Source organism: Choloepus didactylus, chromosome 13 (genome assembly GCF_015220235.1).
Source record: "Choloepus didactylus isolate mChoDid1 chromosome 13, mChoDid1.pri, whole genome shotgun sequence".
NCBI classification, from domain to species: domain Eukaryota; kingdom Metazoa; phylum Chordata; class Mammalia; order Pilosa; family Megalonychidae; genus Choloepus; species Choloepus didactylus.
In genome coordinates, this window is record NC_051319.1 from 86,652,122 (window position 1) to 86,679,924 (window position 27,803).

Consider the following 27,803-nt stretch of genomic DNA (forward strand, 5'->3'; position numbering starts at 1 on the left):
CACAAACTTGGAGGATTAAAACTGTATGAATGTATTACTTCACAGTTTTTGTAGGTCTGGAATCTAGGTGGGCTTAGCTGGTTTCTCAGCTCTGGGTCTCACAGACCAAAATCGAGGTGTTGGTGGGGCTGAGTTCCTTGATGGAGGCTCTGGGGAAGAACCCACTTCCAACTCCCTCAGGATGTTGGAGGAATTCAGTCCTTTTGGTTGTAGGATTGAGGTCCCCGTTTCCTGGCTGGTTGTCCTCTGGGGGCTGCCCTTGAGCTCCTGGAGGCCTCTCTCCCTCCCTTGGATGTGGCCCCCTGTATCTCAGATCAGTAATGGCCTGGTAACTCCTTCCCATGCTTGGGCTTGCTTTCACGTCCTCTTGTGCGGCATCTCTCCTGCCTCTAGCCAAAGAAAGTTCCCTGCTTTTAAGGATTCCTGTGATTAGATTGACCCCATCCTGATAATCCAGGATAAACTCCCTTTTCTTAAAATCTGTAGCCTAAAGTCTCTTTTGCCATACATTTGTACAGGTTCCAGAGATTAGGGTGTAGACATCCATGGGGAACCATTCTACCTATCACACAACTAACAGGAGGGATCAACAGCATATAGAAATGCACATACATGTACACACATGTGGACATATATACATATATATTATATACGTGCACATATACATAAATAAAATTTAGTTTATCTATTAAAATATAGCTTTATTGTTTTCTTGATTTGAGTAAGACTATACAGTCACTATAAAAGTAAAAGCTTGAAGAAATTCTAACAGAATATTAATCTTTTTCTTTTCCCACCTGCATATACAAACTTTTGTGTTTTAGTAAATTTTATAAAATAGAATTCTTGATGTTTAGGCAAGGAGCTAAAAGCTTAAATTGAGACTCCCAAGAAAAATAACTTTTATGAAAGATCCCTTCTTTACCTTTCAAGCAAACTTTAGCTCCTTTTCCAACTGCCTACAGGATTTTTCCATTTAAGTTTCTCACACTGTGAAACTTAACATTACAGAAACTGAGCCTATTGACATCATAGACCTGATATGACACATTGAGAAGGCAACGCCATCATTTCTGTGGTAATCTTGACCAAAATGCATAACATCAGTCCAATCCTGAGAAAATTATAAGACAAATCCAAATTGAGAAACTTTCTCTAAAATAACTAACTAATACTCTTCAAACGTGTCAAGGTCAAGAAACACAAGAAAAGACTAAAGAATTGTCACAAACTGAAGGAGGCTACGGCAACCTGACAACTAAATGCAATGTGGGATCCTGGATTGGATCATGGAATAGAAAAAGGACATTAGCAGAAAAACTGATGAAATTTCAGTTAAATCTGTAATTTAGTTAATATTATTGTTTTGCTATTAATTTCCTGGTTATGATGGTTGTATTGTTACTATGTAAGCAGTTAGCATTAGGGGAAACTGGAGGAAGGGCATACAACCGTTCTCTGTACCGTTTTTGCAACTTTTCTGTAAACCTAAAGTTATATTAAAATAAAAAGAAATTCAACAGGTGTTACTACCTTCTTCCAAAGAGGATCCATCCATCTACTTCTTTTCTAATGATGACATCATTAACATGGACCAAAGTTTTTGGGTCATCTTTGTCTTTCTGCCTCATCTGAATTTTTTTCTGCACCATATCTATCAAATTTGCCTTTTACTTTCTTTTCCTACCATAGTCACCCTAGTTAAGGACCTTATTTCCTCATGTCTGAATTATAGTAATAGCCTCCAGTTCTTCCCCGAATCACATGTGTATCTTAGACTTTTGTGTTTTTCTTTGTATCACCCCCTTACTTGAGAATCTACAGTAGGTCACTATTACCTGAAGATTAGTTCTAATAATATCTTCATATTATTTCACTGCTTGTGGTTAGGTTAAAACATTACTATCATAATTTTTGAACATGGATTTAATAGAAATAAACTAATTCTGGATCCCTGTGCAATCCAGAAAAATCAGTTTGGAACACATTCATCCTGGATTTAGCCTGGAATCCAATCCCTCCTCCCCTTTTTCCTTCAAGATCTATTGCCTTAGTCAAACTAGTGTATTCACAATCCTTCTAGTATTCTTGCTCTTTTTCTGTTTGTCCTCTTTTCGAGAATGCCATTTCTGTACTTCCCTACATAACCTGCCAGTCTTTGAGGATCCAGCTTAAATCAGCTTCTTCTGAGCAGCCTGCTCATTGATACTATGCCTCATTCCTGGGGTTATTTGTGTATTGCCTAATATTGTTATTTATTCATAATTCAACTTCTGAAGGAGTCTTAGAGATCTTTGGTCTAACCCTGACATTTTTTAAGATATGAAAACTGTAGTTCAGAGATTTTTTTTTTTTTGCCATTGACTTTTTTTTTAAAATTCAGCTTTATTGAGATATATTCACATACCATACAGTCATCCATGGTGTACAATCAACTGTTCACAGTACCATCATATAGTTGTGCATTCATCACCCCTATCTATTTTTTGAACATTTTCCTTATACCAGAAAAAGTAAAAATGAGAATAAGAAATAAAAGTAAAAAAGAACATTCAAACCATCCCCCCCATCCCACCCTATTTTTCATTTAGTTTTTGTCCCCATTTTTCTACTCATCCATCCATACATTGGATAAAGGGAGTGTGATCCACAAGGTTTTCACAATCACACCATCACCCCTTGTAAGCTACATTATTATACAGTCATCTTCAAGAGTCAAGACTGCTGGGTTGCAGTTTGATCATTTCAGGTATTTACTTTTAGCTATTCCAGTGCCTTAAAACCTAAAAAGTGTTATCTATATAGTGCGTAAGAATGTCCACCAGAGTGACCTCTCGACTCCATTTGAAATCTCTCAGCCACTGAAACTTTATTTTGTTTCATTTTGCATCTCCCTTTTTGTCCAGAGGTTTTTAGTAGGTCACCCCAGGTGGCAGATGGCAGAGCCAAGACTCAAACCTAGATCTTGTAATTTCTCTTCTATCACATTGCCTTAGTAGATACTTGATAAATACCTAAAAATTCAGACCCTTGGTTCAGGGATCGGGGGTGTGGCTATATCTTTGTATTATTTCACGAGTTGTGGTTAAAACATTACTATCACAATTTTTGAACATGAATTTAATAGAAATAATTAATTAATTCTAGGTCCTTAAGCCAAAAAAAAAAAAAAAACAACGGAATTTTTAAAAGAAGAGTCAGTAACAATGGCAGCCTACTGCTGCAGAAATATCATGTACATTGGGCCCATTGGATGTGGCCATTAGGAAGTGGTTGGTGATGTTAAGAAGGGCAGTCTCAGTGGAATGGTGGTGACAGAAAGCAAATGGCAGTGAAAGGGAAATGGGCAAGTGGAGACAATCTACATAATAGCTCTAGGCAAGTTATAAATATTTGGAGCCTCTAGTCCCTCGTTTTAAAAAAGAGTAGACTATTTATAACCTTCTATTAAAAGAGCTGAGATTACAGTGAATAGAAATATAAATTAAAAATAGAAAAATAATTTAAAATTATTTAAGTATGAGAAAGGCTTGCAACTAAAAAAGGCTTTTAGAATTTGGAGGAAGGATTTAACCCTCAGAAGCCTCAAATCCTGAGATCTCAGGGACCAGTAGGTACTTTAAGCCCATGGCCTTTTTTAAAAAAAACAAAAAACCTTTGATTATAGTAACATGTATGCAATTCAACATTCCCCATTTTAACTGCTTTCAAGTGTATAATTCAGTGGTATTAATTACATTCATATATTGTGCTAATGTTAACAATATCCATTATCCCAAACTTTTTATCACCTCAAACAGACGCTCTACATCCATTAAGCAATAATTTCCCACCCCATCCACCCATCCCCACTTCCCCCACAGCCCCTGGTAACTTCTAATCTACTGTGTGTCTCTATGTAATTTGCTCATTCTAGGTATTTCACATAAGCAGGATCATATGATATTTGTTTCTTTGTGTCTGCTTATTTCACTCCTCATTATGTCTTCTCCATGGCTTTTTATTTTTCCTTTCATAAGATTTTATTGGTGTTTTTAAGATCAGCACACAGACATTATAAACAATTTGTGTACAATTCTTAATGTACATACCAAAAATTTAAAAGCCATGCAGATGTAATTCTTTTCTAAAGTTATTTCAGTGACTTTCTAGTGACTTAAAATTTGAAGGCAAATTTTCCTCAAGAGGATTCAAGCACCAACATCTTCAAATGTTGACAAGCTGTTACATTGTAGGTACCACCAATTCACAATTTAATACCCTACCCACCACACACTCACTTTTCCAATCTTTCACAGCATATAACAAAGTTATTAGGAAAACTGGACTACCACAACCAAAGAAATATGTTGCAGAGTACACAATTTTGACAGGCAGGGCCAAGATCAGGGAGTAGTTTCCTTTAAAAAAAAAATTCTACTCAAAAAACAACATGGGAATAGAAATCATTTAAAACGTGGCCTTAGGAATTCCCCCAGTTACATGGATCCCAATGTCCCCTTTTCCTTAGGAAACAGCATCTTCTCCCAGTCCTAGGTACTGCACTGTATGTATATCCCACAGCCTGCAAACTCTTGACCCAGGCAGCTGCGATTTAACTGTTTACAGCATTCTGTAGGAGAGCTCTGTGTGCTGCCTTCTACACGCAGGGCAAGTTCTGGGACCGGTGTTTCAGTCCTTCAGGATGCCCCCAGACGTACATGCTCCTGTTACATACACAAGGGTTACCTCTGACCTTCTGGACCCAGGACCAGGGAATTGTACTGGAAACATGGGCCAGCTCTGAGACGATTTAGTGAAGAGATGGGGGTGGGGTAGGGGCGCCGAACCTGCCAGGGCTCCAGGAAATGATAGCATTTTTAAGTTGACTTCTTTTTTTTTTAAATATTATTTTTTATTCAATTTTATTGCGATATATTCACGTACCATACAGTCATCCAAAGTGTATAATCAGTTGTTCACAGTACCATCATATAGTTGTGCATTCATCACCCCAATTTTTTTTGAACATTTTCCTTGTACCAGAAAAAATGAAAATAAGAATAAAAAATAAATAAATAAGAACGCCCAAATCATTCCCCCCCACCCTATTTTTCATTTAGTTTTTTGTCCCCATTTTTCTACTCATCCATCCATACTGGATGAAGGGAGTGTGATCCACATGGTTTTCACAATCACACTGTCACCCCTTGTAAGCTACATTGCTATACGATCATCTTCAAGAGTCAAGGCTACTGGGTTGCAGTTTGATAGTTTTATGTATTTACTTCTAGCTATTTGTTCTAGTTTGCTAATGCTGCCGGAATGCAAAACACCAGAAATGGACTGGCTTTTATAAAGGGAGTTTATTTGGTTACACAGTTACAGTCTTAAGGCCACAACATGTGTAAGATAATGCATCAACAATCAGGTACCTTCACTGGAGGATGACCAATGGCATCTGGAAAACCTCTGTTAGCTGAGAAGGCATGTGGCTGGCATCTGCTCCAAGTTCTGGTTTCAAAATGGCTTTCTCCGAGGACGTTCTTCTCTAGGCCACAGTTCCTCTTCAAAATGTCACTCTCAGTTGCTCTTGGGGCATTTGTCCTCTCTTAGCTCCTCTGGAGCAAGAGTCTGCTTTCAATGGCTGTCTTCAAACTGCAGCTCCGAGGAGAACCTAAGATGGCGGCTAGATGAGATAGGGCAAAAAAGCACCTCCGTGAAAAATACTAGATAAAAACCAGAAAGTGACCCAGAACACTAGTTTCAGCAATGCATCAGCTGGACAAGGTCTGCTAAAACCACAGGGACCATGCACTTGGTGAAACCAGGAGTCTGCATTCTGAAATGAGTGAGTAAGCTGACTGAAAGTCCAGGGGCTGCACTGCGGTGTGGGGAAACCGGGGATTGGCATTTGGAGACGGACTAGTTCTTTTTAAAAAAAAAAAAAACTACCCAGGAGCGGCTGCAGTTATGACGGTGAGAACCGCACAGTGAAGCATGGCAGGAGTGGGCTGTGCCAACCTCTCGGTGTCTGGCATGGAGGATAGACCTCTGCTGATTCCCTCAGGGCCAGGGGGCAGAGGGGAGAGCCAAAAGTGAAAGAAACCGTGCTGCTTGCAGCCAGCTCCCCGGCGGGCTGGAGACACTCTTGCCTGGGGCTGGACCCACAGCCCAGAGCCATGCCAGGAAACCAAGTGTGACGGGGAGTGTATCCCACATCACCGTGCACACGCTACAGTATCGGCCGTGGACAGTGGCCTTGGGTGCATACACAGCTAGTTGTCCCGGAGCTGGGAAGGCGGAGCTGTGCTGAAAGGGGGGGGGGTTGAGATGCCCCATTCAGCCACCTTTGCATCAGGCTGGGAGTGCCGCTGCACAGCCCGGCAACCCAGGGCTTCCCTTGAGGGATGGCGCGCACTTGTGATATAGCACAGCCTTCCCTCAGCAGAGGTCCTGGAAGATCACAGCTGAGAAGGGGGGCCCGCTTGGAAAACCCAGGGATGCTACGTCAATGCCGGGGACTTGTGGGTCAGCGGCAGAGAAAATCTGGGCCTGAAATAAAGGCTTAGACTCTTGCAACAGCCTTGAATCTCCAGGAACACCTGGGAGGTTTGATTATTAAAGCTGCCCTGCCTCCCTAACCACCCAGACACACGCCTCACATTCAGGGCGGACAGCACCAACAACACACCCAAACTGAGTTCACCGATTGAATCCCACAAGAATCATTTCCTCAGACACCACAAAGACAAAGTTGAAGAGAACTGACTTGAGGGGAATAGGTGACTCGCAGATGCCATCTGCTGGTTAGTTAGAGATCTGAAAAATTAGATTGGTATTTTTTACAACTTGAAAGAACCCTGTCAAGCAAAGCAAATGCCAAGAAGCCAAAAACAACAGAAAATCTTAAAGCATATGATAAAACCAGATGATATGGAGAACCCAATCCCAAACACCCAAATCAAAATATCAGAAGAGACACAGTACTTGGCGCAATTAATCAAAGGATTACAATCAAACAACGAGAGCACGGCACAGGATATAAAGGACATGAAGAAGAGCATGGCACAGGATATGAAGGACATAAAGAAGACCCTAGAAAAGCATAAAGAAGAAATTGCAAGAGTAAATAAAAAAACAGAAGATCTTATGGAAATAAAAGAAACTGTTGGCCAAATTAAAAAGACTCTGGATACTCATAATAACAAGATTTGAGGAAGTTGTACAATGACTTAGTATCCTAGAGGACCACAGAACAGAAAATGAAAGAACAAAAGAAAGAATAGAGAAAAAAATTGAAAAAATCAAAATGGATCTCAGGGATACGATAGATAAAATAAAACATCCAAATTTAAGACTCATTGGTGTCCCAGAAGGGGAAGAGAAGGGTAAAGGTCTAGAAAGAGTATTCAAAGAAATTGTTGGGGAAAACTTCCAAAACCTTCTACACAATATAAATACACAAAGCATAAATTCCCAGCGAACTCCAAATAGAATAAATCCAAATAAACCCACTCCGAGACATATTGTGATCAGACTGTCAAATATTGAAGAGAAGGATCAAGTTCTGAAAGCAGCAAGAGAAAAGCAATTCACCACATACAAAGGGAACAACATAAGACTTAAGTAGTGACTACTCAGTGGCCACCATGGAGGCAAGAAGGCAGTGGCATGACATATTTAAAATTCTGAGAGAGAAAAATTTCTAACCAAGAATACTTTATCCAGCAAAACTCTCCTTCAGATTTGAGGGAGAGCTTAAATTTTTCACAGACAAACAAATGCTGAGAGATTTTGCCAATAAAAGACCTGCCCTACTTCAGATACTGAAGGGAGCCCTACCGACAGAGAAACAAAGAAAGAAGAAAGAGATATAGAGAATTTTAACAGACATATATAGAACCTTACATCCCAAATCACCAGGACACACATTTTTCTCTAGTGATCACGGATCTTTCTCCAGAATAGACCATACGCTGGGACATAAAACAAGCCTCAATAAATTAAAAAAAAGAAACAATTGAATATATTCAAAGCACATTCTCTGACGACAATGGAATACAAATAGAAGTCAATAATTTTTGATTTGTAACTCCACTATTTACTTCCTACATGACATAAAATGCACAAACTCTAATGACAAATCAGTGGTTTTGGACTCAATGTAAAATATGTAATTTTTGACAAGAACTATATAAAGGTGGGGGAATGGAGGAGTATAGGAACATAGTTTACGTGTCCTATTGAAGTTAAGTTGGTATCAAAGAAAAACAAGATTGTTATGGATTTAAGAGGTTAATTTTAAGCTCCACAGTAAACACAAAGAAATTATCAGGGAATATGACCATAGAGATGAAAAGTAGAGTGTGGGTTACAAGAAGTGGGGGAAGGGGCAATCGGGAGTTAAGAAATGAGTGTAGGGTTGCTGTTTGAGGTGTAGGGAAATTTCTAGTAATGGATGGTGGGAAGGTGATAGCATTGCAACGTTCTAAATATGATTAATCCCACTGATGAAATGCTAGGGAGGGGGTGGAATGGGAAGATTTAGGCTGTATATATATTTCTACAATTGAAAAAAAAAAAAAAAGTTTAAATAGATGACAATTGAATGCCAAGGATGATCCTGGATGAGATCTGAGGATGGAGGACAGGAGGCTCAAAAGGGCACAGTTGAGACATAAGAAAAAAAAAAAGGAAATATAGACTGTAAGCTTTGTATCAATGTTGAATTTCTTGAACTTCTTAGCTGCACTTAATGGGATTGCATAAAAGAATGTTCTTGTTTGTGGGAATTGTATATGTGAATTATAGTGTTTGTTCAAGGATGTGTGCAGCTAGCTCTCATATGTTCAGAAGACAGAGCAATAGATGATGGATGATAGATAGGGAGGGAGGGAGGGAAAGAGAAATGGCAATGTGACAGCATGTTAAAGTTGGATCGGGGTATTGGGGGAGGGGGGTCAGGGTATGCTGGAGTTCTGTGTGTGTATGGGGTTTGTATTGTTTTTGCAACTGTTCCTATAACTTTGAATTTATTTCAAAATAAAATTCAAAAAAAAAAACACACACACACAGAACTGCAGCTCCTCTCTCAGCTCCTGGGCATTCTTCAGAGTATCCCTCTTGGCTGCAGCAAGCTCACTCCTTCTGTGTGAGTTTATAATGCTCCAGTAAACTAATCAAGGCCCATGCTGAAAGGGCAGGGCCACACCTCCAGAGTTATCACCCACAGTTGGGCGGGGCACATTTCCATGGAAACAACCTAATCCAAACGTTCCAACTTAATCCCCACTAATATGTCTGCCCCACAAGATTGCATCAAAGAATATGGCTTTTTCTGGGGGACATAATACATTCAAACTGGCACACTATTCCAATGCATTAAACCAAAATGGGTTATCTATATAGTGCATAAGAATGCCCACCAGAGTGAACTCTCGGCTCCATTTGGAATCTCTCAGCCACTAAAACTTTATTTCATTTCATTTCGCATCCCCCTTTTGGTCAAGAAGATGTTCTCAATCCCATGATGTCAGGTTCAGATTCATCCTCAGGAGTCGTATCCTGCATTGCCAGGGAGATTTACACCCCTGGGTGTCAGATCCTACGTAGGGGGGAGGGCAGTGAGTTCACCTGCTGAGTTGGCTTAGCTAGAGAGAGAGGGCCACATCTGAGCAACAAAGAAGTACTCAGGGGGAGACTCTTAGGCACAATTATAAGCAGGTTTAGCCTCCCCTTTGCAGTGACAAGCTTCATAAGGGCTCAGCACATCGAAACCACCAGTCCTCAGTGTTTGTGAGAACATCAGCAACAATCCAGGTAAGGAAGCCCAACACCTCTGCATTTCCCCCCAGCTTCTCAGGGGGGCCCTGCATATATATTTTTATTCTCTGTCCAAATTACTTTGGGTTGTGTCTCTATTTCACAAGAACCTGTGCAAACCTACCAGGTCTCACTTTGTATTAAAAGTTCCATGTAGTTATGCTATTTGAAGAAACTATACTAATTAAATTGTTTAGGAAATATAGATCCTGCACCAACTAAACATCTCTTCCCTTGGTCTCACATGTAATTTGAAGTTTTAAAACGCAGTCAGTATTGTCCTTTACTCTTTGGCCCGATTTGCCCTAGTCCTAACCACGTCTCCTTCATTCATATCTCTAATTGAAGTCTGGACTCTTTTTCAGTTTTTTTTTTTAACAGTTGCTATATGTGCTAATACTGACATTCATATCTGCCAAGTTCTAGCTCTGAGTTTCAGGTATCACACAGATACCCAAAGTTCCAGGGATCGATCAGGTTATACACAAAATGATCAGCATCTCGGGATCTGGAGATAGGCCTTACAAATTCAGGAGTAGATGTGACTGCTGTAAGAGCTTACAGTCTAGAGACTATTACAATAAGCATTCCCCTGATAAGCTGTGCTCTAAGGTTCAGTTCTGAGTTTACACATTATAGTTAGTCCATATTGGTGAGGCATTATAGTGTTCGCCATTGTTTCTGGCGTAGTTCACTCAAAATGCTGTCTACACCACATAGTGTATCATTCTACAGATATGAAAATTCCATCATAGGCAGATCTGTACAGTCAAAAATCAATTCGCATTTTCTAGGTGCTTGGGCAAAGGTGGAATAGGGAGTGGCTGTAATGGGTACAGGGTTTCACTTTGGTGGTGATGAAAATGTTCTGCAATTATATATTGCTGATGGCTGTCCAACTTTGTGAATACGCTAAAATCCATTGAATAGTACATTTAAAATATGAATTCGCATGGCTGTGCATATACATGAATAAAATTCTTTTATATATAAAAAAAGAAATGCTGTCTAGAAATTCCATTCACCTAGTTGCGTGTTTCACAGCTTCACTCCTTGCAGTTGTTCAATATTCTGTCGTATGCACACACAACAGTTCACCATTCTGTTCCTCAGTCGATGTATCCTTAGGCCATCTCCACCCATTGCAAGTCACGCATACTCTCTCCATAAACACCAGTGTGCAAATGTCCATCCATGAAGTTGTCTTCTTTTTGATTTGGCATTTGCCCTGTTATTGCAAACTTTTAATTGTTTTCTGGAGCTTTGAGAGAGATGGTTCTGCCAGCTCTTGTTTTGCTACTTAAGGTTTCTGTGGGGAGACAGAGCCCTGGAGCGGCTCCCTAAACCATCTTAATGACCAGAAATTTCTGAATTTATGTTTATGATGGATAATGGTCTGTAGTTTTCTTTTCTTATAATGCCTTTGTCTGGTTTGGTATCAGGGTAATACTGACCTTATAAAATGGTTTGGGAAGTATTTTGGGTATTTATTGCTATTTTCAAGGGCTTTTCTTGGCCATGTGTTGGGCACTACTGTCCCAAGGGGCCCGGAGATATCCTCCAGACTCAGGAAGGCTGCAGAAACCCCTGGCACTGCTCTCAAGGTTTTGTGGCTTAGCAGCTATTCCTCATCCCTGTTCAGGATATGGCATGCCAGTGGGGCACAGATGTTCAAACACTATACACAGAAACTCTGACCCTTCCAAGGAATTCCAGCCATCCTCGTGAGTCTGGCTGCTTCTTCTTCATTGGTACAAGGCAGTGGCGTCCATCTTTCCCTCTGGAATGATCCGCTATAATCCCTCTAAACCAGAAATGCAATTTACTTCTGACAGTAGGGGAAGCAGAGAGTGAGAGAGATGGGGGTGGATGGTGAGAGTGCAGGATCATCAGACCTTTAAAAACAAATTCAAGCCTTGCTGAGAGTGGAATGGGAAAAGGAGACACTTGAGTCTTCCCTGGCAAGTATTCAGCAGCAAAAATTCAAGACAAAACTTAGTTTTTCCCTTAACACACCATGTAAGGCAAACCAAGGAAAATTTAGATCCATACATAAACTTCTAGAAATGGAATCTTACACATCATATAATGTCCAACCTCAACCATTTGTCATTTATAAATGTGGAGACAGTCCCTCATCTTCATCCCTCAGACATAGCCAAAAATATTTGAAAACCACTCTTTATGAGGTTTTGGGGGCTTCAGGCAAATAAAATTCCTACTGACCTAGGCTGATTCCCCAGATATCATGCGTTGACATGCAGATTAGGCTCCCAGATTTCTGGCTAGCAATATCTGGACAAGGAACACTTGATATGATGAGTTCCAGCCCAGGACTGAATCAACTGCATCATGCTATATAAAATCCCATGATCCTCAAGTGCCTTTTTAAAAAAATTTATCTAAATAGTACAGTAAGAACAACTATCCTCAAAATGTATGTTCTAATTCTTATTGCATGTATGTGTGTGCATGTAAACTACACATACATATACATATACAATTATAATGGTTATTATGTGATTAAGGCATTAGTATATTGACAGTATAATATAAGAAACTTTTAGAACTCATTTCCTTGGGTGTGTGAGAGAATTACTGTAGACTGCCAGAGGGGCTGAGATTAGTTACCTGAGTCTTTTCACCAGGACTCAAAGATGCCAGTCCCTGTTACCAGGTTCTGCCTTTATCAGCCAGGCATGTTACTCAGATGGGAATCCAGAACTGAGTGGAAGGTTTACAAGAAAGAAAAGAGTTTGGTTTGCAAGGGGAGTTGGAATTTGACCTTGAAGACAAAGATATTCAGATGAACCAGTTACCAAGAGCCAGGGAACTGAGATGGTAGCAAGCCAAGGAGAAATGGACATTAGAATGGAGCATATGGGTCATTTCTAAGAGAGGTAGCTTGACAGAAAGAAAAGGACATGAGATGGGGAGTTAAGTCACCAAGTTCAGGTTCTGCCTCTGCCACAAAATAGTTTTGAGGTGTCAGATCCTTCACTTATTCTGTCTGGGCCTCAGCTTCCTTCACTGATAAAAAGAAAGTTAAAGAGGTTGACAATTAGATTATGTCTAGATTTCTTCAATCCTAAAACTCGATGTGAAGAAATAAGTGCTCCTTATTTTTGTTTTTGTTTTTGTTTTAAGGTTTTTATAAAATTGCCGGATAGTTTTAGACATTTTAAGTAGTAACAAAGAAAGGGAATACTGTTCATGCTTCAACTAGTGACAAGGGATCAGGCACGGCAGAAGAAACCTGAAAGAAGAGTGCAGAAATTCACAGAGCAAGAGGCAAACGTTTGCTGAACATTTGTTCCTTCTAGAAGATTTCTCTCTCATTCTTTAGATGTCGCCTTTTATTTAAGTACATGGTAATTTTATTAAAGGAAGCTATAAAAGTCCTCATATTCCAAAGACTTTAGCAAACTCCACGTACATTTTGTGGAGTTTCCCTACCTTATAAATAATAAGGAAGTCTTATAACAATAATGTTGTATAAATATTGATAGCTCTTGCAGTCTGTAGTGGATTTTTTGACCAGCCTCCCAAACTTTCAAGGAACCACTTCCTGTCTTCTGGGAACTGATCCCTATCCCCACATAGCCCCAGTGGGGAGCAAGCATATTTATACAATGGCATCACCTCCTAGCCTCCTTTGTCTTGCTGGAACTCTGCTCATTTTGAGACTGATGAAGCCTCACAGGAAACATTTTGGAGTAAGTTTTGCTTCAGGGCTCAGAATTTGCATGAGCGAATACAGGAAGAGGAACAGATTTGGGGCTGGGAAAGTGAAAGCTGATGACTTCCAGGGTGTTTGCAGAACATCTACTCAACAATGTCCAGCAGGCACTTGAACATACTGACCCACAGCTCCCAAAAGAAGCTGCAGACACAAGTTGGGAGCAGCTGTAGCTACCCAAAGAGAGTGGAAGAGGCCAAGAACAGACCCTTATGCAAAAGAGAAGGAAAAGCCCACCAAAAGAGATTGCAAATGATGGTCAGGGCTGCGAACAGGGCCTTTATCACTGTCCTTTTCTCTCTGAATAGACAGCCTCTGGCTCATACACATGCCCTCTATCTGTTCATCAAATCACTGGTGTTCAGCATTTTTTGTCTAATGTCAAATTGCCAGGATACATTAGTGTTCCTGTTTGTCTGCTCATCTGTCCACATGCACCATTAATTCCTAACTAGGTGAGATAAAAGGTCTGGCCTTGCTGTATCTGCCACATTTAGCATCCCTTCCATTCTGTCCACATTGACAGAGGTGCCCAGCAGAATCTTTGGAAGGGATCCACGTGACCAATCTGCAATATCATAGTTTTGGTAACTTGTTCTAGGCCAAAGAAAATAGTAAGACTTAGATTTTGGTCTCTCAATTTCTCATTTTAATTGAAGAAAGAAAAGGGCTATATAAGTTTCCTTTTGTAGGGGCTAGTGAGATTATCACAGCTTCAGATACCACCTAGAATTTTACATCCTGCCTCCAGGCTTTGGTGGACCATTTGGGACTAGCTCCTTTAAGTTACACCAAATTCACACCAATAGAGAGAGAGAGTTGAATTCCCTGCTTGGATAAAACCTCATATCTTCCTCCAATTTCCATGATGCCAGAGAGGGACTCAAACAAATGGAAATATTAGTTTTAGTTGGATGAACATTTTTATGCTTCAGCTCATCGGTCATGGAAAATAAATTGACATGGTTTCAGTTTGAACTGGTTCCCTAGGGTTTATTTATGTATTTAAAACATAAGTTTAGTTTTGCAGTTGAGTAAAAAAGGAATACTTTGGGTTCAATTCAAAATTCACAAAGTGTGCAGCTTTTGGTTCGCAGTATGGCGCAAATCCATAGCTATTTATTCTTAGCTGTCTTTTTTTCAGAGAGAAGTGGGGAACATCTTTCCCTTTACTAGAAAGGTCTATGAAAAATGGATTACTTAATATTCCTGCTCTATTTTCCTCTGGGTAAAGGTGAATATTCCTAAATTTAGCAAAGTCTAAGTAGATCTTCCTCTCCTTGTCATGTCCTTCCTGTTCTGTTCGTGATCTGGCACAACTCTTGTTATTTTTTAGGTCAAGTGTTACTGTTTCTTTTTCTGCTTGAGCTTTGAGGATAGGTCCTAGCGAGTAATTCCTGAGCCTCACGTCCTCAAAGGATGAGGTTGATGAGGTGTTGGAAAATGGCAAAACCAGCTCCAGCGTTAGGCTTTCCATCTTTTTAATTAGGAATTCTGATGAATGGTTTGCTTACAAAATAGTCTTTCACTGGGTGACACCTCACTCAGCAAGAAAAGGTGAGGAAGTACATGGTGAGAGAGAGCTGGGCAGTCGGTCTCTGTCTGCCGTCCCAAGATTGTCCAGCTCACATCCAGGGCCTATAGCTGCCTGTAGCTACCATAAATAATGTCCGAGTGGCTTCCAGAGTGGCCAGCATAGCATGAATTACCACAGAAACATGAGATAGTAGGGATCTCCTCTTAATACTATTCTTCTCCTACAAACCATTGGTTTTGATCCAGAGTTTCTCACAACTTTTCTGTGCCTTTAATAGATGGAACCTAATTTGAGCTCTAGTGGGGCTGGCTATTTCCAGGAACTCTAGTCATGAAATGAGAAATTTTCGGAGGCTATCATTGTTAAATGACCTAGAAGTCTTAAACTGTGAGAACAAAAATTTTGCCAAGTGTAGGGATTGGATGTTTTACCTCAGAGGAAGGACTCTGAATGTTCCTCTCATTGTGTTATGACAGATGTGTGTTCTAATATTTCCCAGGACTCTGTGGACATTATCACAATTCTTTTTCCCAAGTGAATAAAGTTTTTCCCAGGAAAGGCATTGAGGCTAGAAAGATCAAACAGTGTGATTATATGTGAATGGATGAGGTGAAGGGAAAAGGAAAGAAAACCTCCTAGGAATAGAAATATAGACCCTTCATTATAATTTTACCAAACAAGTTTTCCAGACTGTGATCTTTGGACAATTTTAAGAAACAGAGAAATCCATGGGAAATACAGGAAACTTGAGAGATGAAGTCGTTACCAGCAGTTATAAGAGCAGTGATAGTGATTATGGCCATTTCTCCTTCCACCCCTGACTTTGCAATTTAAATTTGTTTGCAGGGATTCCATTTTCTGAGAATCATGTGTTCTGTGTGAATCTAGTAACTTCTCATTGTATGTAGTGTTCTTAAAAAGTTTGGGGTGAATTCTGACTTGCAAAGATGTACCTTTGGGACCAAGAGCTGAAGAGACTTTCTTTAAGTTCTTAAAATACCTGAAGAACTCCACCACTTTTTTGTCTTTCTCCTTCGTGTCCTAGAGAGGAGGAGGAAGGCAGCCACATTGGGTGATGGTTAGGTGGCCCCTGATAATGGGCCAGGGCCCACCAATAGAACCAGCCTCTGTGTGCACCTTCCTTGGTGTTGGATTGCTTGGGTATGGAAGTGGTCTTTGATAAGTGTTTCACATGATCGACTTTATCTGTCCTTTGCTTCCTATCACCACATAATTTTCCATGCCATTAGGAGAAGACTTCAGGATGGGGGAAAAAGTACCAAGTAGAAAGTTACTTTCTCACTCTGTGTGATCTACTTTTATTTGTAGGGTATGTCTGAAACTTCCTAGACTCCAGCAACTCAGCTTATTCCTCACCCATTTGGAGTAATTGGTAGTAGGACCAGTCTGAATCATAAAAAGTTTGGGGTGAATTTTTTTAAATTCAGTTTTATTGAGATATATTCACATACCATACAATCATCCACGGTGTGCAATCAGCTGTTCACAGTACCATCATATAGCTGTGCATTCATCACCCCAATTTTTGAACATTTTCCTTATACCAGAAAGAATCAGAATAAGAATAAAAAATAAAAGTAAAAAAGAGCACCCAAATCATTCCCTTCACCCCACCCTATTTTTCAGTTAGTTTTTGTCCCCGTTTTTCTACCCATCCATACATACACTGGATAAAGGGAGTGCGATCCACAGGGTTTTCACAATCACAGTCACCTCTTGTAAGCTATATTGTTATGCAATCGTCTTCAAGAGTCCAGACTACTGGGTTGGAGTTTGGTAGTTTCAGGTATTTACTTCTAGCTATTCCAATACATTAAAACCTAAAAAGGGTTATCTATATAGTGCGTAAGAATGTCCACCAGAGTGACCTCTCGACTCCATTTGAAATCTCTCAGCCACTGAAGAGATTTGGTTTCATTTCTCATCCCCCTTTTGGTCAAGAAGATGTTCTCAATCCCATGATGTGGGATCCAGATTCATTCCTGGGAGTCATATCCTGCTTTGCCAGGGAGATTCACACCCTTGGGAGTTAGGTAGTTTGGGGTGAATTTTAATTTTCAAAGATGTACATTTGGGACCAAGAGCTGAAGAGATTTTCTTTAATTTATTTTTATGTTGCTGCATTTGTATACAGTAGGGGTAAAACTCCTTAAAAATAGTTTTATTTTTCAGTAGTGAAAAGTTAGTTTGTTATTAAGTTATTAAATTATTACTATTAAAAGTAGTGAAAAGTTAGTTTGCTTTTAAATTTCCCTTGATAAATATTGTAAAGGTAGAATTTCAGCCTAGCCTTATAAATTGCCATCCCATAGAGACTACAATTAAAAGGTTTTATTCTGTACAACTGTGCTTGCTTTCTATGTAGACTAGAAACATGATGTGGTTTGAAGATTTGTAAGCATTCGTTCACACCTAAAGTATACCCTCACCTTTACCAATGCCCTGCTGTAGCCTGCCATAGACACTAAGAATCTCTCCACTGGAGTGACTCCTTTGGCTTAAAACCCTGCATTTCCCGAAGCTGTTGAAATCTAAATTGTTGTGTGTACGTGTGTGTGTCAGTGTGTGTAACACCATCAGCATTTCTCAAACCAGGGTCCACAGATCTATTGTTAAGTGTCAGGGGTGTGTGAGCGTGTTTCAGGGAGGTCTTGTAAAAGAACTGGAAGTGTCTTCAGGATCACCTGGTTTATCGCCCTGTGACCTGGTCTGGCCACGGTCTTTCGGTTCTCAGGTTTGCATGGGACTTTATGCTCACACTGGCACAAAGGGGAACCACTGGCATTGCCATGGGGTAGACTAAACAGGAAAACATGGTGTGAGAACTGAGCATCCAAAGGCTCACAATGGCAGAGGCACGGCACACTCCCCGCCTCTGTGCGGGTTGGTGGACGCCGCTTTCATTGCAGGCAAAGGTGAGGCACAGCCCAGCCTCATGGTCCCCAACTTATTAGGATTTTTTCCTTGAACGGAATGTGTTTTTTTTTTTGTGGTATTGTATTTTGGGGTACATCATTAAATTGACTGGCCTTTCAAAACAATGGAACAGAGGTTAAAATTGGTAAAGCATCAAAAAGGACAGATCACAACAATGATAATGATAACTTTTGAAGCCCTTTTTACATGCCACGCACCGGGCTCAGTGCTTTCCTTGGAGAATTGTGTTTAATCCTTTCAACTTCCCCCATGAGGGAGGTACTCTATTTCCATTTTGCAGGAGAGGCGATGAAGACTTAAAAATGCTGAGTCACCTGCCCAAATCACAAGGTGGGATTTCAACCCAAGTGGTCTGATTCCAGAGCCCTCCTTATGAACCACTGTGCCAGCCTCCCTCGATGAAACAGAAAACACACAGCTTTGTCTTTCTGCTATTAAACACGTCAATGATTTAATCTCAGCAATCTGTCACATTTATGTCAGTATTTAGAATCTTATTGGTATTATAGTTATGTTTTTAATTTATTTATAAATAAATTATATATCTGTAGATTTGTTTTGGTTTAATAGTTGCATAAGAACTAGAGGTTTGTACTTAGTTTTATATTTGTGCATATTTAAGGAATATAATTATAAGTTATAATAATAATTATAGCAGTCCATTAATATTAAATCATTAACACCCTCAACATGGTAAAGCTGTTTACTTTAAATCAAATCCCTTAACAACCTAAGAGGGTGAACATATTTTGATGGACCAGGAGTGAAGAGGTAAAGGGAAGGCTCAAAACAGGAGGTGCTGTTCAGAGATGGCTGTGCAGCTACTCACAGGGTACCAGCAGAGAGGGAGGGGACAGTTATTTTCTCTCTACCTTAAAGACAAAGAGTCTGTTATCTCCTGGATTGAAATGTCTGCTGCCAGTAAAAATGCCACTTGATAGGTAATCACTCTTTTCTCCTGCTCTTCTTAAGATATTCTCTGTGGGGGTCTCTGTCTTCACAACTAACTGTGTGTCCAGATGTGGATTTAGTTGTATTTATACTCCGTGGGAGTCAGTGTGCTTCCTGACCCTGAGGATTCATGTCTTTCATCAAACCTGGAAAATTCTCAGCGATAATGTTTCCAAAGACCTGTCTCTCCCACATTTCCACTCTCCTCTCCCACTGTAACTTCTCATTCTGCTCTCTGTGCGCCTTAACCTCTTTCTTATCTCACTGTGTTACTTCTTGGTTAATTTTTTTCAGCTCTGTATTCCCGTTTACTAATCCTCTCTTCACAGCTAATTCACAGATAGGCTCCATATAGCTCTATGATTTAAGAGTCGATTTCTCACTAGTTTCTGCCTGTTTTTTCGTCAGGCTCCTTAGGGCCTCCCACACATGCGTAGTTTAGCTCTTGGCCAGAGATTTGGGCAGAATTTATACTCCTTCTGTGGTTTTTCTTCTGCCAGTATTGTTCCTTTAGATTTCCAGCTTCTTTTTCAGCCTTGAACTCTGATCTTTGGCACTTTTAGCTGGTAAGACTGTGGTTTTCCACTGCTGTTTTTCGCAGCCAGAGCTGTGGAGGTGGGGCATCACCCTCAGGCCAGGAAGACATAAATTCACAATTCTTACCCCTTCCTGTTGTAGTTGTTTGAGATTATATTCTCCCCTGGGTTCTGTCTGTTTTTGGACTCTCTCCAAGGTCCTTAAATAGTTTTTAAAAAAATTCAGGTTTTGTCATTGTTATCTGTGGGAGGGTTTCATAACTGCTTCATTCTCTGCCATTTCTGGAAGTAGTCCATCCATTGCTTTTTTTAACTTTTTATTTTAAGAGACTTTCAAACTTATAGGACTGTTACAAAAATAATACAAATCCCATACAGAGAACTCCAGAATGCCCCAGATACCTATATTCACTAATTTTAACATTTTACCACATTTGACATTTCATTCTATCTATCCATCTATCTAAGAACCATTTATCTATCTGTTCTACTATCTGTCTGTCTATGAGTCCATTTCTCAAACACTTGAGTGTAGGGGGTATACATCATGTTCCTTGAACATTTAATACTGCCAGGTATATTTCCTAATACCAAGGATATTAACTTATGTAATCACCTGAAGTGCAGTTATCAAATTCAAGAAATTTAACATTGATTTTTTTTCATATGTCCCAATAATGTTCTTTTGAGCCTTTTCTTTTCTATTCTTAGATCCTATCCAGGATCATATATTGCATTTAAATGTCATTGTCTGTTTACTTGCTCTTCCTTTTTGTTTGTTTTTTTAATTGTTAGAACATATATACAACGTAAACTTTCCCCTCTTAAGCACTCTCAAGCATACCATTTAGTGGATTAATCACATTCACAGTATGGCAGAACCCTCACCATCTCTCCAAATAGAAATCCTGCACCCATTATGCATTAACTCCCATTGCCCCTGCCCCTGGCAACATATGCTTTTATTTTTAATGTCTCTATGAGCTTACATATTCTCTGATATTTTCTTTGTAATGGCCATGGGACTTAAATTTAACATCCTAAATCTATAACAATTTCCTTTGCCTGATATCAAGTTAACTGATAGTATATGCACACCATGTTCCTATAACGCTCTGTCCTCCCACCTGTATGTAGTTCTCATCACACGTCACATGTTTTGAAATTATGAGTCCCAAATTGATGATTTCTCATTACATTTTATGCATTTGCCTTTTAGATCCTGTAGGAAGTAAAAAGTGGAGTTGCAAACTGAAAATACACTAGTACTGGCATTTATATTTACCCATGTTGTTACCCTTACTGAAGATCTTTATTTCTTCATGCAGCTTTGATCTATTGCCTATTGTCATGAAGAACTCTCTGTAGCATCTATTTAGGACTGGTCTAGTGGTGACAGGCTCCTTCAGCTTCTGTTTATCTTGGAATGTCTTAAAATATCCCTCATTTTTGAAAGACAGTTTTGCCAGATGGAGATATAAAGTGCTTTCAGTACTTTAAATATGTCACCTCACTGCCTTCTTGCCTGCATGGGTTCCAATAAGAAGTTATCACTTAATCTTATTGAGGCTCCCTTATAAATGAGATTTGCTTCTCTCTTTATCGTTGGCATTTGACAGTTTTATTATAATATGCCACAGTGTGCCTCCATTTGGGTTTATCCTGTTTGGAGTCTTGGATGTATATAATTCATGTATTCATTAAATTTGGGAAGTTTCAGCCATTATTTCTTTGAATATTCTCTCTGCCCCTTTCTTTCTTTTCCTTCTGAGACTCCTACAATGCATATTTTGGTATGCTTGATGGTGTCCCACAGATTCCTCAGGCTTTATTTCTTCATTCTCTTTTCTGCTCTTCAGAAGATTTCTGTTGTCTTATCTTCAAGTTCACTGATTCTTTCTTCTGACAGCTCCAATGTGCTGCTGAATCCCTGTAAGGAATTTTTCATTTCTGTTACTGTGATCTTCAGCTCTGTTTGGTTCCTGTTCGTAATTTCTGTCTCTTTATAGATATTCACTCTGTGTTCATCTGTCATTTTCCTGATATCCTTTAGTTTTTTGTCCATGTTTTCATTTAGCTCTTTGAACACATTTAAGACCATTTTTGCAAGTCTTTGTCTGGTATTTCCCAGGTCTGGTCCTCCTCCTCAATTGTTTCTAATGCTTTAATCTTCTCCTTTGCTGTTTCTTTGTATGTTTTGTAATCTTTTGTTGACACCTGGACATTTTGAATATCTTAGTGTGTTATCACTGGAATTTAGGCTCTGAGGGCATCTGTTCCTTAAGCTTGTATCAAGCTAATGTTAGAGCATTCCTTGAATGCCAGTAACTAACAGCAATTTAAAAAGGAGGAAAAAAAAGAAAACACCTTTCCTGTGTCCTGTGTGAGTGTTCTCCTTCAGGGCTTATTCATACAATGAGTTTATAGAATAGCTTGAGGCCAAAGTATAGGGGCCTCACTGACCCATTTATTTTTTAAAAAAATTATTTCTGCATTATGTTCCATTGAATGGATGCCTCAAGCCAAGCCATGATTTATTCAAGTGACAATTCAGTAAAACTGTATTTGGATCCATAGAGAAATAAATGTATGAATATATTTAGGAAATTGGGAGTCATCTTTGCATTGACCATTGCCTTTTATCATAATTCTTTAGTAAGTGTTCTCATCAAGTATGATTAAGGTGTGTTCTGAAAGTAATGGCTTTCAGACTTTTATCCAACTAGTTTACATGTGAGACACAGTTCCATGGATTTACTCAGATATTGACAATCATGGACCCCTCAAAAAATTGTTACATAAAGCACAACACTGCTGTTATTCCAGTTCTCTGGACCTCTCACAGTAGGAACACTTTGCTGAATGAGTGTGATCACAGTGCTTAATTATTCACAATATTCAAACAAAATATGTTGTCCCCCAGAAGCATTCCAGTGACTTCCTCTGGCGCTCAGCTGAAGAAGCAGTTATGTGTTTCTCTGTGGAAAGAAGAAATGGCTGTGATGGTATGTCCTCCCTGTGGACTTTCCAGTGGTTGTTTTGACCATGTGTAGTTCTCCTTTTACAAGCTCTCTCTCTCTAGTGCCTAATCCACGAGTTAGGTGAAACTCCATGGAACTGCTTCCTTTTCCCATTTCTCCACCTGGTAGACCTACCTGCTCATCTCCTCTGACAGACCTCGAATGTTACCTCGTCTGGGAAGCATTTCCTAATTCCCCTGGGAAGAACTTTTCCTCTCACCTGTGTTCCTGTAGCATTTTGTACATATTTCTTTTAGTCCCTCCTATGTTAACATTGTAGCAGCTTGTTTATACATCAGATTCTCCAGCTAAACTGTGAACTCCTCCAGGGAGTCCTTTTCTTTCTTTATTCTTCCATGTCTGTTACAATCTCAGCTTCATAGCAGGGATTCAGGAGCTATCTTCTTTGTCAGGTAATCAGGTCTCAGAGCCTTCTAGAAAAACTGACCAATTCAGATAGTTATCAAAAAGAATCAGCCGTGTTTCTTACAGAATCTGGAATATTGAAAATATCCTATCTCTATTCTCTTTCTCTCTCTTTGGTTCCTTTGTTCGTGGGGTCATAATTTGACCTTGGGGCTTTAACAAGCCAGTTTCTGATGGGTAATGTCGGCTGTTAAGTTTTCCTTCTTGGATCTGTGTAAACATGTTTATGATATCTATTTTCATACCCAGATTAAGACATCTCAGACAGACAGCCATATCCCCCCAAGGCTGGAAGCTGGCATCATCTCTGAAGAGTCTCCAAGTTGTCTCTCTGTTTTACTGTCATGTGAAGGATGTGTTTTTGGTTGTGTCATTCTTTTTAAGCCACTTCATTTGTTTTTGGACTGATTAATAGCATAGCTATCCAAACTTGGACAGAAAAATCAAATTCAGAATCTGTGAAAGCACAGCAATAAGAAGCTAATTACTTCATGCTTTCAATATGAATGAGACTCAAATACACAATCACTGCTTCCCTTTTCTATTTTTCACTCTTGGCTATGCTGGCAAACCTTGTTTTTGAACATGAAGGAATTTGTTGAGAACAGAAAGCATTTTCCTGTACTCCATCTGCTGGATGGAATGAATAAAAGCCTCAGGGAAGGATCTAAATATTTAGCAAATACAAAGTTTCAAGTCTGGAATGCATTTCACCGAGTCTCAGATTTGAACCTAGGCCAGAAACATGCCTACTGATACTGATTGTTTGTGTCCTTTGACAGAGGGTTTAGAAAGTGTTATAACTCAACTGCAGGGGAGAGGGGTGGAGCAAGGGGGACAGAGAATGAATATGAATATATTTCTTCCACTTGGTTACCTTCAGATGTTGCAGAACCGAGTCCCCCCCTAACTTCCCTCTTCTGTCACTGGTCTTGACCTCCCTGTCTGGCCTCAGCTCACACTATGCCCCCCACCCCTCACTCTCCACTCTTGAGCCTACTGGTGCTGTGATCCCTCCTGCCTTGCTCCTGCTGCTGCCCTGTCTGGTCTAGTCTTCATAACCCATGCCCTGCCTCTTCACCTGATCAACTCTTCCTCCTCCTTCAGATATCAGATCCCTTCTTCAGGGAAGCTGTTGAGTAAGAGCTTGTACTTCTTGGAACATTTTTCTTTTAGTTCTTCCTATGTTATGGTCATAACCATTTGTTTATATATCATGTCCCCCAGCTAAATTATAAATTCAGTTGAGTTTTCAGCCCTGAAATTCCAGGCAGAGATGAGAAAGGCGAGAAACATCCGAGATCCCTGTGTAGTTACAATCTAGGAGTATGAGTGGCAGGCAGTGGACATCCCGAGTGCAAGTTGAGAATTCTAAGAGCTATGTGGGATGCGTGTGAGGCTGGAGGAGTGGCCGCCGGTCATCTTGGTGACCTCTGCTCTGTGTGGGAAGGCTTCAGAAAGTGTTTGTCTGCTGCATGGATTCCTGATCATGTTCATCTGAGCACTGGGTCACCTCCTTAGAGAGCCTTACCCTCAGTGCCCCCACATAGAGTCCCCTAAACATCCAAACTTTTCCTCCATGGCATTTAGCTCTGTTATTATTACCTGCTTGATTTGTTTTTGTTTGTTTTTTGTTTTTACATTTATTGAGGTAAAATGCACATAGAGTAAAATTAACTATTTTAAGTGAACAACTCAATGCCATTTAGTACGTTCACAATGTTACAATGTACATTCACGATGTAACTCAGTGTCATTTAGTACATTCACAGTGCAAACCACCTCTATCTAGTTTCAAAACATTTTCAGCGCTCCAAAGGAAAACCCCCTACCCAGTAAGCAGTTTCTCCCCATTCTTCTCTCCACCACCCTGGCCCCTGGCAACCACCAGTCTGCATTCTGTCTCTATGGATATACCTATTCTGGACATTCTATATAAATGAGTTCATATAATATGTGACCTTTTGTGTCTGGCTTCTTAAACTTAGCATGATGGTTTTGGGATTCATCCATGTTGTAGCATGTCTTGGAACTTCATTCCTTTTTATGACTGAATAATATTCCTTTGTATATATAAACCACAATTTATTTATCCATTCATCTACTGATGGACATTTGAGTTGTTTCCACCTTTTGACTATTGTGAATAAGAGTGCTGTGAAAATGAATGTATTTGTACTTGTTTGAGTATTGTTTTCAGTTCTTTTGTATGTGTATCTAGGAGTGGAATTGCAGAGGCATATGATAATTCTATGTTTTAGTTTTAGAGGAATCATCAAACTATTTTCCAAAGTGGCTAACCATTTTACATCCCCACCAACAAAGTTCAAGAGTTCCTATTTCTTTGCATCCTTGCCTAACATTTATTTTCCATTTTTAAAAATTCTAGCCATCCTAGTGGATGTGAAGTTGTAGGTCATTGTGGTTTTGATTTGCATTTCCCTAATGACTAATGATGTTGAACATCTTTTCATGTGCTAGTTGTCTGTTTGTGTATTTTATTTGGAGAAATGTCAAGTCCTTTCTCATTTTTTAAAATTGGGTTGTTTTTTTGTTTTGAATTGTAAGATTTCTTTATATATGTTGAACACTAGTTCCTTATCAGATATATGATTTTCCAACATTTTTTCCCATTCTATAGGTTGTCTTTTCACTTTCTTGATAATGTCCTTTGATGCATAAAAGTTTTATTTTGATGAAGTCTAATTTATCTATTTTTTTAAATTTTGTTGCTCAAACTTTTGTTATCATATCTAAGAAATCATTACTAAATCCAAGGTCATGATGATTTCCCCCCTATGTTTTCTCTTAAAAGTTTTATGGTTTTAGCTCTTATGTTTAGGTCATTGATCCATTTGGGGTTAATTTTTGTATATGGAGTGAGTGGATTTCCAATTGTCTCAGCACCATTTATTGAAGAGACTATTCTTTCCACCACTGAGTGGACTTGGCACCCTTGTGGAAACTGGATTGGCCATCTATGTATGGGTTTTATTTCTGGACAATCAAGGCTATCCCATTGGTCTGTATGTCTGTCTTCTGCCAGTACCACATGTTTTGATTACTTAAGCTTTGTAGTCAACTACTTTTTGTTTTGTTTCTGTTTTTCTGTATGTTTTTCTGGCCCTTCACTATTTCTGTCACTCTCTACATAACATTTTTTTAACTTGTCAAACTTCATTTACTATGTGATATTTTGAAGGAGATACATTAACCCAGATGAGGCCTGGCCAGCTCAAATTACAATTGGCTGTAATCTGGGCCTTAATTTGGAGTCAGTTAAAATGCTCGTCTTTTTCTTTTGAACTGCTGTCAAGAAAGGTTTCTCAAGAAATTGATCCCTGGGAACTTAGATGGAGAATCAAAAAGATTTTTATCCCTATTTTATTATTATTTAATATTGTGCATAATTATATTCATTATAAAAATAATTGCAAATATTTAACTTCAAGGCAAATATTGTGTTAAAAATACTTTACGTGCCTCCGTCTCATTTATTCCTCCCCCAAACTCTGTGAAATTGGTACTGTTTGTATACTCAGAGGAGGAAACTTAGGCACCGATAGGTTAAGTAATGTGCCCATGATTATAAAGTCAATAAATGGGGGAGCTAGAATTCCAACCTTGGCACTCTGACCCCAAAGATACCTTCTTCTATACATGTATATTACATTAGGGTTGATTTAAATTAGGGAGTGATTAACAATATGTAAAGACAGTAACTTGAACATACATAGTACTCTTCTGAGATGCTCAGAGGGCTTGAAAGACAGTACCTTTTTTAAAAGGGAACAAAGATGAAAAAATGGACAGTTTCACATAGGGACTTTCTCCACTACTACAATAAGATTTTTAAGAATAAGGACCATATTTACTCATCTTTGAATGCTCTGTGCCAGTTGATGCAGTGTAAGGCTTGTTAGTACATTGGAGGGACACTGGAGGGACACCGCAGGAGGAAGGGGCTTCACTTTCTGGTTCCTGTGCTTTCCTTCTTGCTCCTATGGCTTGGCGGCCAGAGGGCAGCAAACTGTGGGAGACCTAGTGGTGCATACCCTCCTGTGAGTTTTGCTGCACCCCAGGGATGGCCTCTCAGAGCTTCTCAGTGGGAAGCTTCCTGGAGTACCTCAGTGAAACTCTCCACCAATCAGGGGGCCACAGCCACACCTTCTCGAATGAGGTCTGAATATGATCCTTGAGAGGATGCCCTCTTTCAAGTTTGTTTCTTCCTTGAACATTCTCCTTGGCCTGCATCTGCTATTCCAATATCATTTAAGAGATATCTTTACCCGTCTTAGTAGTTAATCCTCTTTCATTAGTTACTAATTATTTCCATTAAGATTCCCCATTCAAATTATTGGTGTGGTTTCCATCTCCTGACTGGACCCTGACTAATACTCAGTAAATGATGAATGAATGGATGAGTTAGTGAGGAAATTGAAGAAAGATGCTTCATTTTCAACTGACTTCTGCTGTTTATTGTTGAGGACTGGACTGAACTCTGTGACCCCTGCCCATGTGCCCCTCTGCCCTATCACCCATTTCCTGTGTGTTCAAGTTGCCTGGGAGTTACACATTTTCAATCTATAAAATCCATCTTTCTTCTTCACCTCAGTTAAATATAACATGACAAACTGCAGTGTTACCAACAAGTTTCCCTCTCATTTGTCCTCTGTGAACACCGTCCTGGATTTACAATTTTGTCCTGTTTTATCAGAAATAATCTGGCCCATGCTAAAGCCAGCATCGTTTCCCAGGTCAGCATCAGTTCTCTTAATGCAGGTGTTCTATTTTGAAAAGGCCATGGCTTTTGCTACTCATTTCCACAGGAA

At 39.5% G+C, this 27,803-nt stretch overlaps 1 protein-coding gene across 1 annotated transcript in view; it reads left to right on the forward strand.

The window, feature by feature from the left end:
- Positions 1 to 27,803, forward strand: part of LOC119507776 — a 387,511-nt gene that overhangs the window by 239,787 nt on the left and 119,921 nt on the right. The gene's annotated exons all lie outside the window — the stretch shown is intronic.